Below are 11,244 nucleotides of genomic sequence, written 5' to 3'. Positions count from 1 at the left end.
AATCAGTAATCTGAGAAATGTAATTTCTCACCCTGACCGGTTGAGGCAGATGGCCGCCCCTCCCTGAGCCTGGTTCTGCCGGAGGTTTCTTCCTGTTAAAAGGGAGTTTTTCCTTCCCACTGTTGCTCATAGGGGGTCATATGATTGTTGGGTTTTTCTCTGTATGTATTATTGTAAGGTTTAACTTATTATGTAAGTGCCTTAAGTTGACTATTGTTGTGATTAAGCACTGAATAAATAATGTCTAAAACTGAAGTTGATACTTGAGGTGGTGTGTGAATGACATTTTGAAAAATTTAAATTGTGTGTGGAAAGACATTTCTTGTAGTTAAGCAAATACTTCAATGAACTCATTTTGTTTGGTAATGGAATAGGATTTAATTTTATCAGAAATCCGTACAGTAATTTTGGCTGTGGATCACAGGGTGCAGAGTGGGGGTCACCCAGAGTCATAATCCAGTGAGATATCTGCGTCACCTCTTATAGTTTTCCTGTAATCTGAGGTCAAAGATGAGAATATTAAAAGTACAGTAGAGTAAATTGTGCAAAGTTTACTATCAATTTTCTCAAAAACCGTACAGTAATTTTTTCTGTGGATCACAGGGTGAAGAGTGGCGACAGCCTAGAGTCATAATCCAGTGAGATATCTGCGTCACCTCTTACAGTTTTCCTGTAATCTGAGCTCAAAGATGTCAATATATAAAGTACAGTACAGTAAATTGTGCAAAGTTTACTATCAATTTTCTCAAAATCCGTACAGTAATTTTGGCTGTGGATCACAGGGTGCAGAGTGGAGACAGCCTAGAGTCAGAATCCAGTGAGATATCTGCGTCACCTCTTACAGTTTTCCTGTAATCTGAGCTCAAAGATGTCAATATGTAGAGTACAGTAAAGCAAAATGGGAAGATTTTACTATAAATTTTCTCAAAAACCGTACAGTAATTTTGGCTGTGGATGACAGGGTGCAGAGTGGCGACAGCCTAGATTCATAATCCAGTGAAATATCTGCGTCACCTCTTACAGTTTTCCTGTAATCTGAGCTCAAAGATGAGAATATATAGAGTATAGTACAGTAAATTGTGCAAAGTTTACTATCAATTTTCTAAAAATCAGTACAGTAATTTGGGCTGTGGATAACAGGGTGAAGAGTGGGGGTCACCCAGAGTCATAATCCAGTGAGATATCTGTGTCACCTCTTATAGTTTTCCTGTAATCTGAGCTCAAAGATGAGAATATATAGAGTACAGTAGAGTAAATTGTGCAAAGTTTACTATCAATTTTCTCAAAAACCGTACAGTAATTTTTGCTGTGGATCACAGGGTGCAGAGTGGGGGTCACCCAGAGTCATAATCCAGTGAGATATCTGCGTCACCTCTTATAGTTTTCCTGTAATCTGAGGTCAAAGATGAGAATATTAAAAGTACAGTAGAGTAAATTGTGCAAAGTTTACTATCAATTTTCTCAAAAACCGTACAGTAATTTTTTCTGTGGATCACAGGGTGCAGAGTGGCGACAGCCTAGAGTCATAATCCAGTGAGATATCTGCGTCACCTCTTACAGTTTTCCTGTAATCTGAGCTCAAAGATGTCAATATATAAAGTACAGTAAATTGTGCAAAGTTTACTATCAATTTTCTCAAAATCCGTACAGTAATTTTGGCTGTGGATCACAGGGTGCAGAGTGGAGACAGCCTAGAGTCAGAATCCAGTGAGATATCTGTGTCACCTCTTATAGTTTTCCTGTAATCTGAGCTCAAAGATGTCAATATGTAGAGTACAGTAAAGCAAATGGGAAGATTTTACTATCAATTTTCTCAAAAACCGTACAGTAATTTTGGCTGTGGATGACAGGGTGCAGAGTGGCGACAGCCTAGATTCATAATCCAGTGAAATATCTGCGTCACCTCTTATAGTTTTCCTGTAATCTGAGCTCAAAGATAAGAATATATAGAGTATAGTACAGTAAATTGTGCAAAGTTTACTATCAATTTTCTAAAAATCCGTACAGTAATTTGGGCTGTGGATAACAGGGTGAAGAGTGGGGGTCACCCAGAGTCATAATCCAGTGAGATATCTGCGTCACCTCTTATAGTTTTCCTGTAATCTGAGCTCAAAGATGAGAATATATAGAGTACAGTAGAGTAAATTGTGCAAAGTTTACTATCAATTTTCTCAAAATCCGTACAGTAATTTTGGCTGTGGATCACAGGGTGAAGAGTGGAGATGGCCTAGAGTCATAATCCAGTGAAATATCTGCGTCACCTCTTACAGTTTTCCTGTAATCTAAGCTCAAAGATGTCAATATGTAGAGTACAGTAAAGCAAAATGGGAAGATTTTACTATCAATTTTCTCAAAAACCGTACAGTAATTTTGGCTGTGGATGACAGGGTGCAGAGTGGAGACAGCCTAGATTCAGAATCCAGTGAAATATCTGCGTCACCTCTTATAGTTTTCCTGTAATCGGAGCTCAAAGATGTCAATATGTAGAGTACAGTAAAGCAAAATGTGAAGATTTTACCATGAATTTTCTCAAAAACTGTACAGTAATTTTTGCTGTGGATCACAGGGTGCAGAGTGGGGGTCACCCAGAGTCATAATCCAGTGAAATATCTGCGTCACCTCTTACAGTTTTCCTGTAATCTGAGGTTAAAGACGAGGATATTAAAAGTACAGTAGAGTAAATTGGGCAAATTTTACTATCAATTTTCTCAAAAACTGTACAGTAATTTTGGCTGTGGATCACAGGGTGCAGAGTGGCGACAGCCTAGAGTCAGAATCCAGTGAGATATCTGCGTCACCTCTTACAGTTTCCCTGTAATCTGAGCTCAAAGATGAGAATATATAGAGTACAGTAGAGTAAATTGTGCATATTTACTATGGATTTTCCCAAAAACCGTACAGTAATTTTGGCTGTGGATCACAGGGTGCAGAGTGGAGATGGCCTAGATTCATAATCCAGTGAAATATCTGCATCACCTCTTACAGTTTTTCTGTAATCTGAGCTTAAAGATGAGAATATATAGAGTATAGTACAGTAAATTGTGCAAAGTTTACTATCAATTTTCTCAAAAACCGTACAGTAATTTTGGCTGTGGATCACAGGGTGCAGAGTGGCGACAGCCTAGAGTCATAATCCAGTGAAATATCTGCGTCACCTCTTACAGTTTTCCTGTAATCGGAGCTCAAAGATGTCAATGTATAAAGTACAGTAAAGCAAAATGGGAAGATTTTGCTATGAATTTTCTCAAAATCCATACAGTAATTTTTTCTGTGGATCACAGGGTGAAGAGTGGCGACAGCCTAGAGTCAGAATCCAGTGAAATATCTGCGTCACCTCCTACAATTTTCCTGTAATCGGAGCTCAAAGATGTTAATATGTGGAGTACAGTAAAGCAGAATGGGAAGATTTTGCGATGAATTTTCTCAAAATCCGTACAGTAATTTTGGCTGTGGATCACAGGGTGCAGAGTGGGGGTCACCCAGAGTCAGAATCCAGTGAGATATCTGCGTCACCTCTTACAGTTTTCCTGTAATCTGAGGTCAAAGATGAGGACATTAAAAGTATAGTTGAGTAAATTGGGTAAATTTTATTGTTAATTTTCTCTGAATCATACAGTAATTTGGGCTGTGGATCACAGGGGGGAAAGTGGAGATACACTAAAAATGGGAGTGGATTGTGAAGTAAAATAGTGTCAGGACACAAAACACTGCGTTTCTAAGCCGGTCTTCACCCATACCGTAATATACGTAAGAGTAGTGCAACCACATTTTCGGTGCGGCTGGCGGGGCGGCTAGCTTGACTGCGACTTCGTAAGTGAGGGCTCACTTGACCGCAGTCTCAAAACTCTCAAATGCGTCCTTCATTTCCCTGAATTTTAAGGATGTAGCGGTGTAGACTTCATGGCCCAACATATCCCAGACTTCATAGTGCGGCGGTGGGTGTGGATAATTTTGCCGAAAAAAACGGTGGAAGCGGAGCGGCCAAAGAGTAAACTTTCAAAAGTAAGTAGGGGAGAGTGAGGTAAGATGAGCCAGTGGGTAAGTTGAACCACCCCTTGTATCTAGGTAACTGTGTACATGTTTTGTCATGTGACCATAAATCCAGGAAGCACTCATCATTTCCATCCTGCTATATTAAAGAGGAGCACATTGGAGAAGGGGTAAGTCTGTATTACACAAAAAAATGTTTTTTGCTTGTCAAAGTAAAATTTCTGCATATCAGGTAAATTGACTGTAATATTAAAACAAATGTATCTGTGTCTAAGATGATATATTATACATGTTGGTGGGTTTCTAAAATATAATATCATCTGAAGAAGTTTTCTAAAGATTAGCCTAAATTGCTAAGCTAGCCCGTTTTTTTCAAAATGGTGGCTATGGGGTAAATTGATCCAATGGTTCAACCTACCCCACCATAAGGCACTGAAATTTATTTAAGGCTCTGACTTATTAAATAGTATTTTAGTTCAGTATACTGAACCCTTTTGTTGTATTTGTCATATGTTAACTATTATAGAAAAGATATCATGCCAAGGACCTACAGACGGAAGACCAGCTGGGGCTCAACACCCCTGGAGGAGATTGAAAGGGCAGCGAGTGAAGTCAAGGGAGGAAAGTCCATAAGATCAGTGGCTAAAGAAAGACAAATTGACAGGTCAACACTCAGGAGATATATTAAAAAGAGGGACACACAGGAGGTCAAATCGGTTGGCTATAGTGGAACAGCTTCAGCAAAGAGAGTCTTCTCTGAGGAGGTGGAGAAGGAGCTAGCAGAGCATATCAAGAAGCTTGCAGAGCAGTTCCAGATTTTTACCAGACCCTGTACATGCATGTGGTTCACGAAGTGACCCCAACCATGCTCGATATGTGTCTCCCACTGATATTCTACCCTTACCCAAAAGTCAGCAGCCCAGGAAACAAACAAATCGAAAGCGTGTGAAGACACGAATCCTGACTGATACACCTGAAAAGCAGGCAATTGAGAGAGAGAGCCCATGAAGAAAGGACAAATAAACTGAAAGGCAAAAAAGAAATAATCCACAAAAAGCAAGGAATGTGGAAGAGGAAACAAACCCAGACAAAAATTGCAGTGGAAAGCAGCTCTGAGGAGAGTGATGTTCCCATCCCATTTGAAGACACTTCTGAGTACACTTCTGACACGCTGAGTTCCAGCGATGAAAGAAGTGAACCAGATGTCTCAGACCTGGTAGTTGGTGACTTTGTCATCGTAAGATTTGCATCCAAATCCAGGAGCCACCATTACATTGGCCTGGTTGACAGCTTTGCAGACAACGAAGTGAGTGCCAGATTTCTCAGAAGAATCCGAGGGATCACTAGCAGTAAGAAACCCACGTTTGTGTTCAAGGAAAATGATGAGGCATCTTTCCCACGCAAGGATGTGCTGAAGAAGCTACCTCAACCTCAACAGGCTGGAGGAACTGCAAGGAGGGAGCAACAGTTCATATTCCCCTGCAACCTTGATCATTGGAATATTGAATAGTTCTTTTGAATAAATGGTTTTGAACTGGTCGTTTGTTTAGAAACCACCAGTTTCCAGGTTTGTTCTCACAGGTTTACAACTGTTAAAATGGTTTTTTTCACAATATGATCAGTTTTACATTTTAAAAACTACATGGTCAGTTTGCCCCAAGATGGCTCAGTTTACCCACTGACTAGGTTCAATTTACCCCTAATCTGGGGCAAGTTGAGCCAAAGGAGCATTTTTTTTTAATAGGTCATTATTTTGGGCAGCGTCATCAGACATAGATTCTGATCATTACATTTGAAAGGAGACATCCTGAAATAAAGGAATATGTTATCATTCTATTTCTGTGTCATTTTTTCTCACATCCAGGGCAACATGAGTAAAAAGTGGCTCATCTTACCTCACTCTCCCCTACTGAATATTATGTCACTTATTTGTGTGCAAATGTTTAATAATGAAGAACATTAAAACATTACTGCTGGCCACATGTCGGCAAAGTTATGTGACATTAGCGATGTTTGTACTTTCAGCGTTTACTTGGTTTTAAAGCCTTTACTTTATACGCCGTTCGATAGTTGACCTTAATCTTACAGAGAATCTGATGATTTTTGTGGATAATTAAAGTCAGTCATACAGGGGCGATTCTAGGATCAGAGCTTTGGGGGTGCTGAGCACCCAGAGAGCTGCCCATCCAGGCAAGGTAAACTTTATTCATCACGATGAGCCTTCTTCCCTGTCTCTGTCAGTCCCTGCATCCCTAAATGTCTCCAGTTGTCCCGAGTTCCCTCTGTTCCTCCCTGTCCTCATCGTCTGTTGTCTTCATCTCCATTATCAGTCATCATAATTTTACCATCTCTGTGCAAGTCTGCAAATTTCTTTATTAAATCATAAGATTCTTAAATTCATCAAGTCTCTCTGTGCCTGGGTCCTCGTCACAAAACATGACATCACTGTTTTGTACATTTTAACACAATTTAATCCCACATTTGTGCAAGAAAAGCTAAACACTTTTTTGACCAGTCTGTAACAAAACCATCAAATCTGATAAAGGTTATTTAAATGCTGCTAAAGAAGAATGGATTGGAATTTAAAAACAAAAAAACAAAAACTGATCATGACAATGATTCTCATAGTGAGTAAAAAGTAAACTGAGTGCATTTTTTGGACAGAGATTCACTTTTAAAGTGTATGTATGATATAATACAGATACATAAAAAATACACTCCAAAAATAGAAGAGTCCTTGAAATATACAAAATATTATTAAAAGATTAAAATAAAATGAGACACCTTGGCCTTTGGTACAATGTATACAATGTATGAAAAGATGTTTAGTGCAGATGCTACTATGGCTCTGCAGATTTTTTTCTTTCTTTTATCCTATGTCGCCTCACCTTGAGGTTGGCAAATCTGTCTATCACATTTTGGTGGTCAAGTCTCTCAAGCATCTCTTTCTCAACTGACATCACAGCCAGGTGCTGGAGTCGGCTTTGACCCATGGTCCTTCTCAGCCAGGTATGGAGTTGACTCAAGACACTAAAAGACCTCTCACAGCTACAGCTGCTAACTGGGTTTGTTAGGGCAACCTGAATAACAGTTTTCAGTGTGGGGAAGATCTGATTATCCAGAAGATTGTACAATGTTAACATATCTGGGATGGCACCAGCCTCACTCTTGAGATTCAAAAAGTTTTTGGCAACCGTGACTTCCTCTGACTGAAGTTCAACATGGTAATGCAGTGCTAGGGCTGACAACCCAGTTTGTTTTGCAGACTCTGTATAGCAGCTTTAATATAGGGAGAACACAACTTCCAGATTGTACGAGTAAAATTAGTTGTGTGTTTTTTTCTTTGCCAGTTTAACAGTTTCTGTTGTGCCTGTCACTGTTCCCTGTCTGTTTTCTTACCTGGTTCTTCCTGACCTTGTACTTTTCCCTCTTTCCTCTCTCCCTCTTTGGACTGACAAGACAATCATACACAAATAGATTGTATTCAATTAGATTAGGGCAGGGATAGCTCAGTAGGTAAAGTGGTCGCCCCATGATCGGAAGGTCGGCGGTTCGAATCCACTTAACGGCTACCCTGAGGTACCCCTGAGCAAGGTACCGTCCCTACACACTGCTCCCCGGGCGCCTGCTTAGTGGGCTGCCCACTGCTTCACTGAGTGAATGGGTCAAATGCAGAGAAAAACAAGTAATTTCCCCATGGGGATCAATAAAGTATCCATTATTATTATTATTATTATTAAAAAATACTATTAAGATCACTAATAAAAAAGTCCTCTCTCAGTGTACTTTCAACCAAAAGGCAAATAACCAAACCATATAAAAGATATAAATACTGAAACACTGATCTAACATTATCCTTTATTGACGGATCATTTGATTTTATACTTTTACCTGAGTGGCTCCTTTTTTGAAAAAACTTCCTCATATCCATTATGAACCTGGCTGTCTCTCTGTACACACACACACACACACACACACACACACACACACACACACACACACACACACACACACACACAACAGCAGTTATAAGGTTAATAGGAATCCAGTCAGTTAGCTAGTTAGTACCTTGGGTTTAATATCGGCACATGACAAAATAACCAGTTTCTCTCATTACATTTCAAACAGTTGTAGCAACAGTGGTGACAACAGCAGGCTACAGACAATGTTAAGTTTTAGGTTTTAAATAGGCTGTATACATTTCAATGAGATTAACAGGACGGTCAAATATCGCTGATTTTACTACAGAGCAGGACGGATTGTAGAGTAGCAAACATAGTCGGAAAACAAGTTTTCAATACTGCAGGTTACCTGGTGTAATGTTTTTCAGCTAAAAAGAAACATGGTCTGACTCCTACCTAACTATATAAAGAGTAACTGAAGGTTAAAGGCAGCTAACATGTCCTGTTTTAAGCCAAGTACCCACATCTCCGCTCTGCTGCGTCTCAGCCACCATCTCTCTGGCAGCAAAGGCGCTAGAGCCAGAGCAGGGGAGAGGCGAGCTGGAACAAACCATTTTGGGAGGGGGGGTTATCTATACTTTTGTTGTTAAAATGTTCCATCTCAATTAAGTACTGTATGCTTTTTGTATTTTTAGTAGTGTGTCCCACAAACAGCAAATATTTTCAAAAAAAGTAAGAAATCTTTGGGGGTGCTTTGATTCATTTTGGGGGGTGCTGAAGCACCCCCCAAAATGGGCTAAAATCGCCCCTGCAGTCATATATCCACAAACACAACAAGCTGAAAGTCAATGATGCTGCTCCGTTTGCAGTCCTGAATATCACGGCACAAGCAGGATTCACTGCACTGTTAATGTTAGCTATGTTATATTGCTGCCTCTGTTCAGTGGTGTCGAGCCAAACGGACTTTAACGTGTGTTTGAACGAGCTGACGGTTCACTCGTTAAGCTGAAAGAAAGATGCTTTAATCGCAGGAGTCACACATGTGTTCACTGTACCATTTGGGAACTCTTCTTGTTTAGTACTCGTAATAACACAAACACTAAATCCTCCTTCTCTTGTGCTGTTTTGTAGCAGTGTGTACACCTGAGACTGCCACCTGTCTGTCTGTCCTGCACTCTCTCTCTGTTTCTTTCTCTCTGATTGTGGAATAAAAGTATGAACATGTGTTTATAAGTCACACTTGTGTTTGAATCCTGCAGCTTATCACACATTTGATTTCCATGTGTGACAACTGCAAGTGTCCAGAGTGAGGACAGACTGAGGGACCCACTGCTGCACATCATCTGTGAGGCTTTGCACCCCTGATGATCCACCAGGACAAACTCAGCAGTGTGTGAGGAAGAGGAGGAGGAAGAGCCAGCAGCAGCTGACAGATGGAGAGAATAGACAGACTGTTCCCTGTTTGTGAAGGACTGCTAGAAAAGTTTAAAATAACTAACTGTCTGTCCTGAATCAGTCTTATTAGGTAATGTTCAAATAATTTTATCATTCCAGTGTTTCCAGTGTGGGAGAAAGTACTCAGGGCCTTCAAGTTACACACTATGAAAGGCAGCAACAAGTTTAATATTCAGAAACCTAAAGTATGTATCAGCAGCAGAATGGACCTAAAAATAAATGTTTGTTCCAGTTCTATGAAGCTTTGAGTATTTTGGATTAGTAGCACTGCTGTGTTTGTTGCATCATATTGCTGTAATTGTTTATATGCTTTATATATTCTGAGCTAAGTTGATCTATAGTGTTACATGCTATTCTATAAGGATGTTATGTGTTTGTATACTTTCTGCCCAGTTTGTCCCATTTAGCAGAAGCCAGCCTGTTTAAGGCTCTGATATCTATTCTGTATGACTTAAAGCAGTTATGACATGATCTGATTTTCTCACCCAATAAAGGAATATTTAATATGTCAGTCTATTCTTTATTCTATCAGAAACAGTTATCACAGCTCGTACATTTTCTTCTTACACATATATGTAAGCATTGAGCCAAATTTAGTAATGCCAACATATTAAACGAACAATATTTGTCTCCTATATATAATACATCTATATATACACTGTCAAAGATACTTGTCTTTGAGTGAAGATTTAAGGTGATAAGACATATAAATAACTGCAACTTGAATCTGTACTGAAGCTCAGTATTTGACACAGAGTTCATGTTCACTGCTGTAATAGCTAATAATGATTAATATAATAACTAGAATATTGGCCATATTATATTTACATTACCAAAGTGAGATGACTTTAGTCTCATGAACAACATTAGCTAATTCTTATTTACTAATTAATCTTGAAATGACTGTTCAGTACAGAAATGAAGCCCAACAATCATGTTTTTCAGCCTCAGATACTCAACAAATCAAACAAAGCTCATGTAAGAACAAACAAACAAATTAACAAAATTTCTCCTTCATTTCTGTCAAACAAAGCTGTGTGAAACGTTTCCAGCGGTTAGTATCATGGTTGCTAGGCAACCTGGGCAGCGCGACCGAGGCTAGACCGTCCCATTTCACAAGCCTCTCACTTCCGGTCTTAGCGTCTTTGAGTACGCGGCCCTTGTGGACCGTTAAGGCTGCAGACCCATAACTCTTACACTGCGCCGTAGTAACATGGATTAACCACACAGCGCCGACTGGCGGCCCTTCGTGCTATATGCATTAAATAACAACACAACAATACAACAATTTAAAATAAACTTGCAATGCTTACAATAGAGTACTCTTATATAACACTATTGCTAATTATATTAAAATATATTTCCCCAACATTTCCTTTTGTACTTCATATGATTAAGTACTGCTGGTTAAATCTAATGATATGCTAAGAACAGTCATGTGAATAAAGTTCAAATAAAAGCATCGGACCAGAGCAGATACAGTGTACATTACATACTGAAAGAGCTTCCATCCCTTGCTGTCTTGTCAGACAGAATAGATGTCCTCATTTTGTCCAATCACCAAGTTGGGACTTGCTTTAGGGGGTTGCAAGCAGAGGTGAAAGAAGGAGGCCTACTTATAGATTTTACTTCAGTAAAAATAGCAAAGCAGCCACCAACAGTCATTTTCTTATTGTTATTACAGATGCATGAGCAGATTTCTACCTACTATACTTCAATGAATTGCATCATGATTATTCACCAGAAGTATCTGAGAAATGGTGAATTTTAGATGATTATTAAAAGAATAAATGCTTTAATAAATGCTTTGAACACACAGTTCTGCTGTTTACTGAAATATGTACAAATACACATAGAAATACACTATATAAAGGAAACACAGTTTTTACTGTTCTAA

The sequence above is a fragment of the Astatotilapia calliptera genome, chromosome 7 (genome assembly GCF_900246225.1).
Source record: "Astatotilapia calliptera chromosome 7, fAstCal1.2, whole genome shotgun sequence".
NCBI lineage: Eukaryota > Metazoa > Chordata > Actinopteri > Cichliformes > Cichlidae > Astatotilapia > Astatotilapia calliptera.
This window is presented reverse-complemented; position numbering follows the sequence as displayed.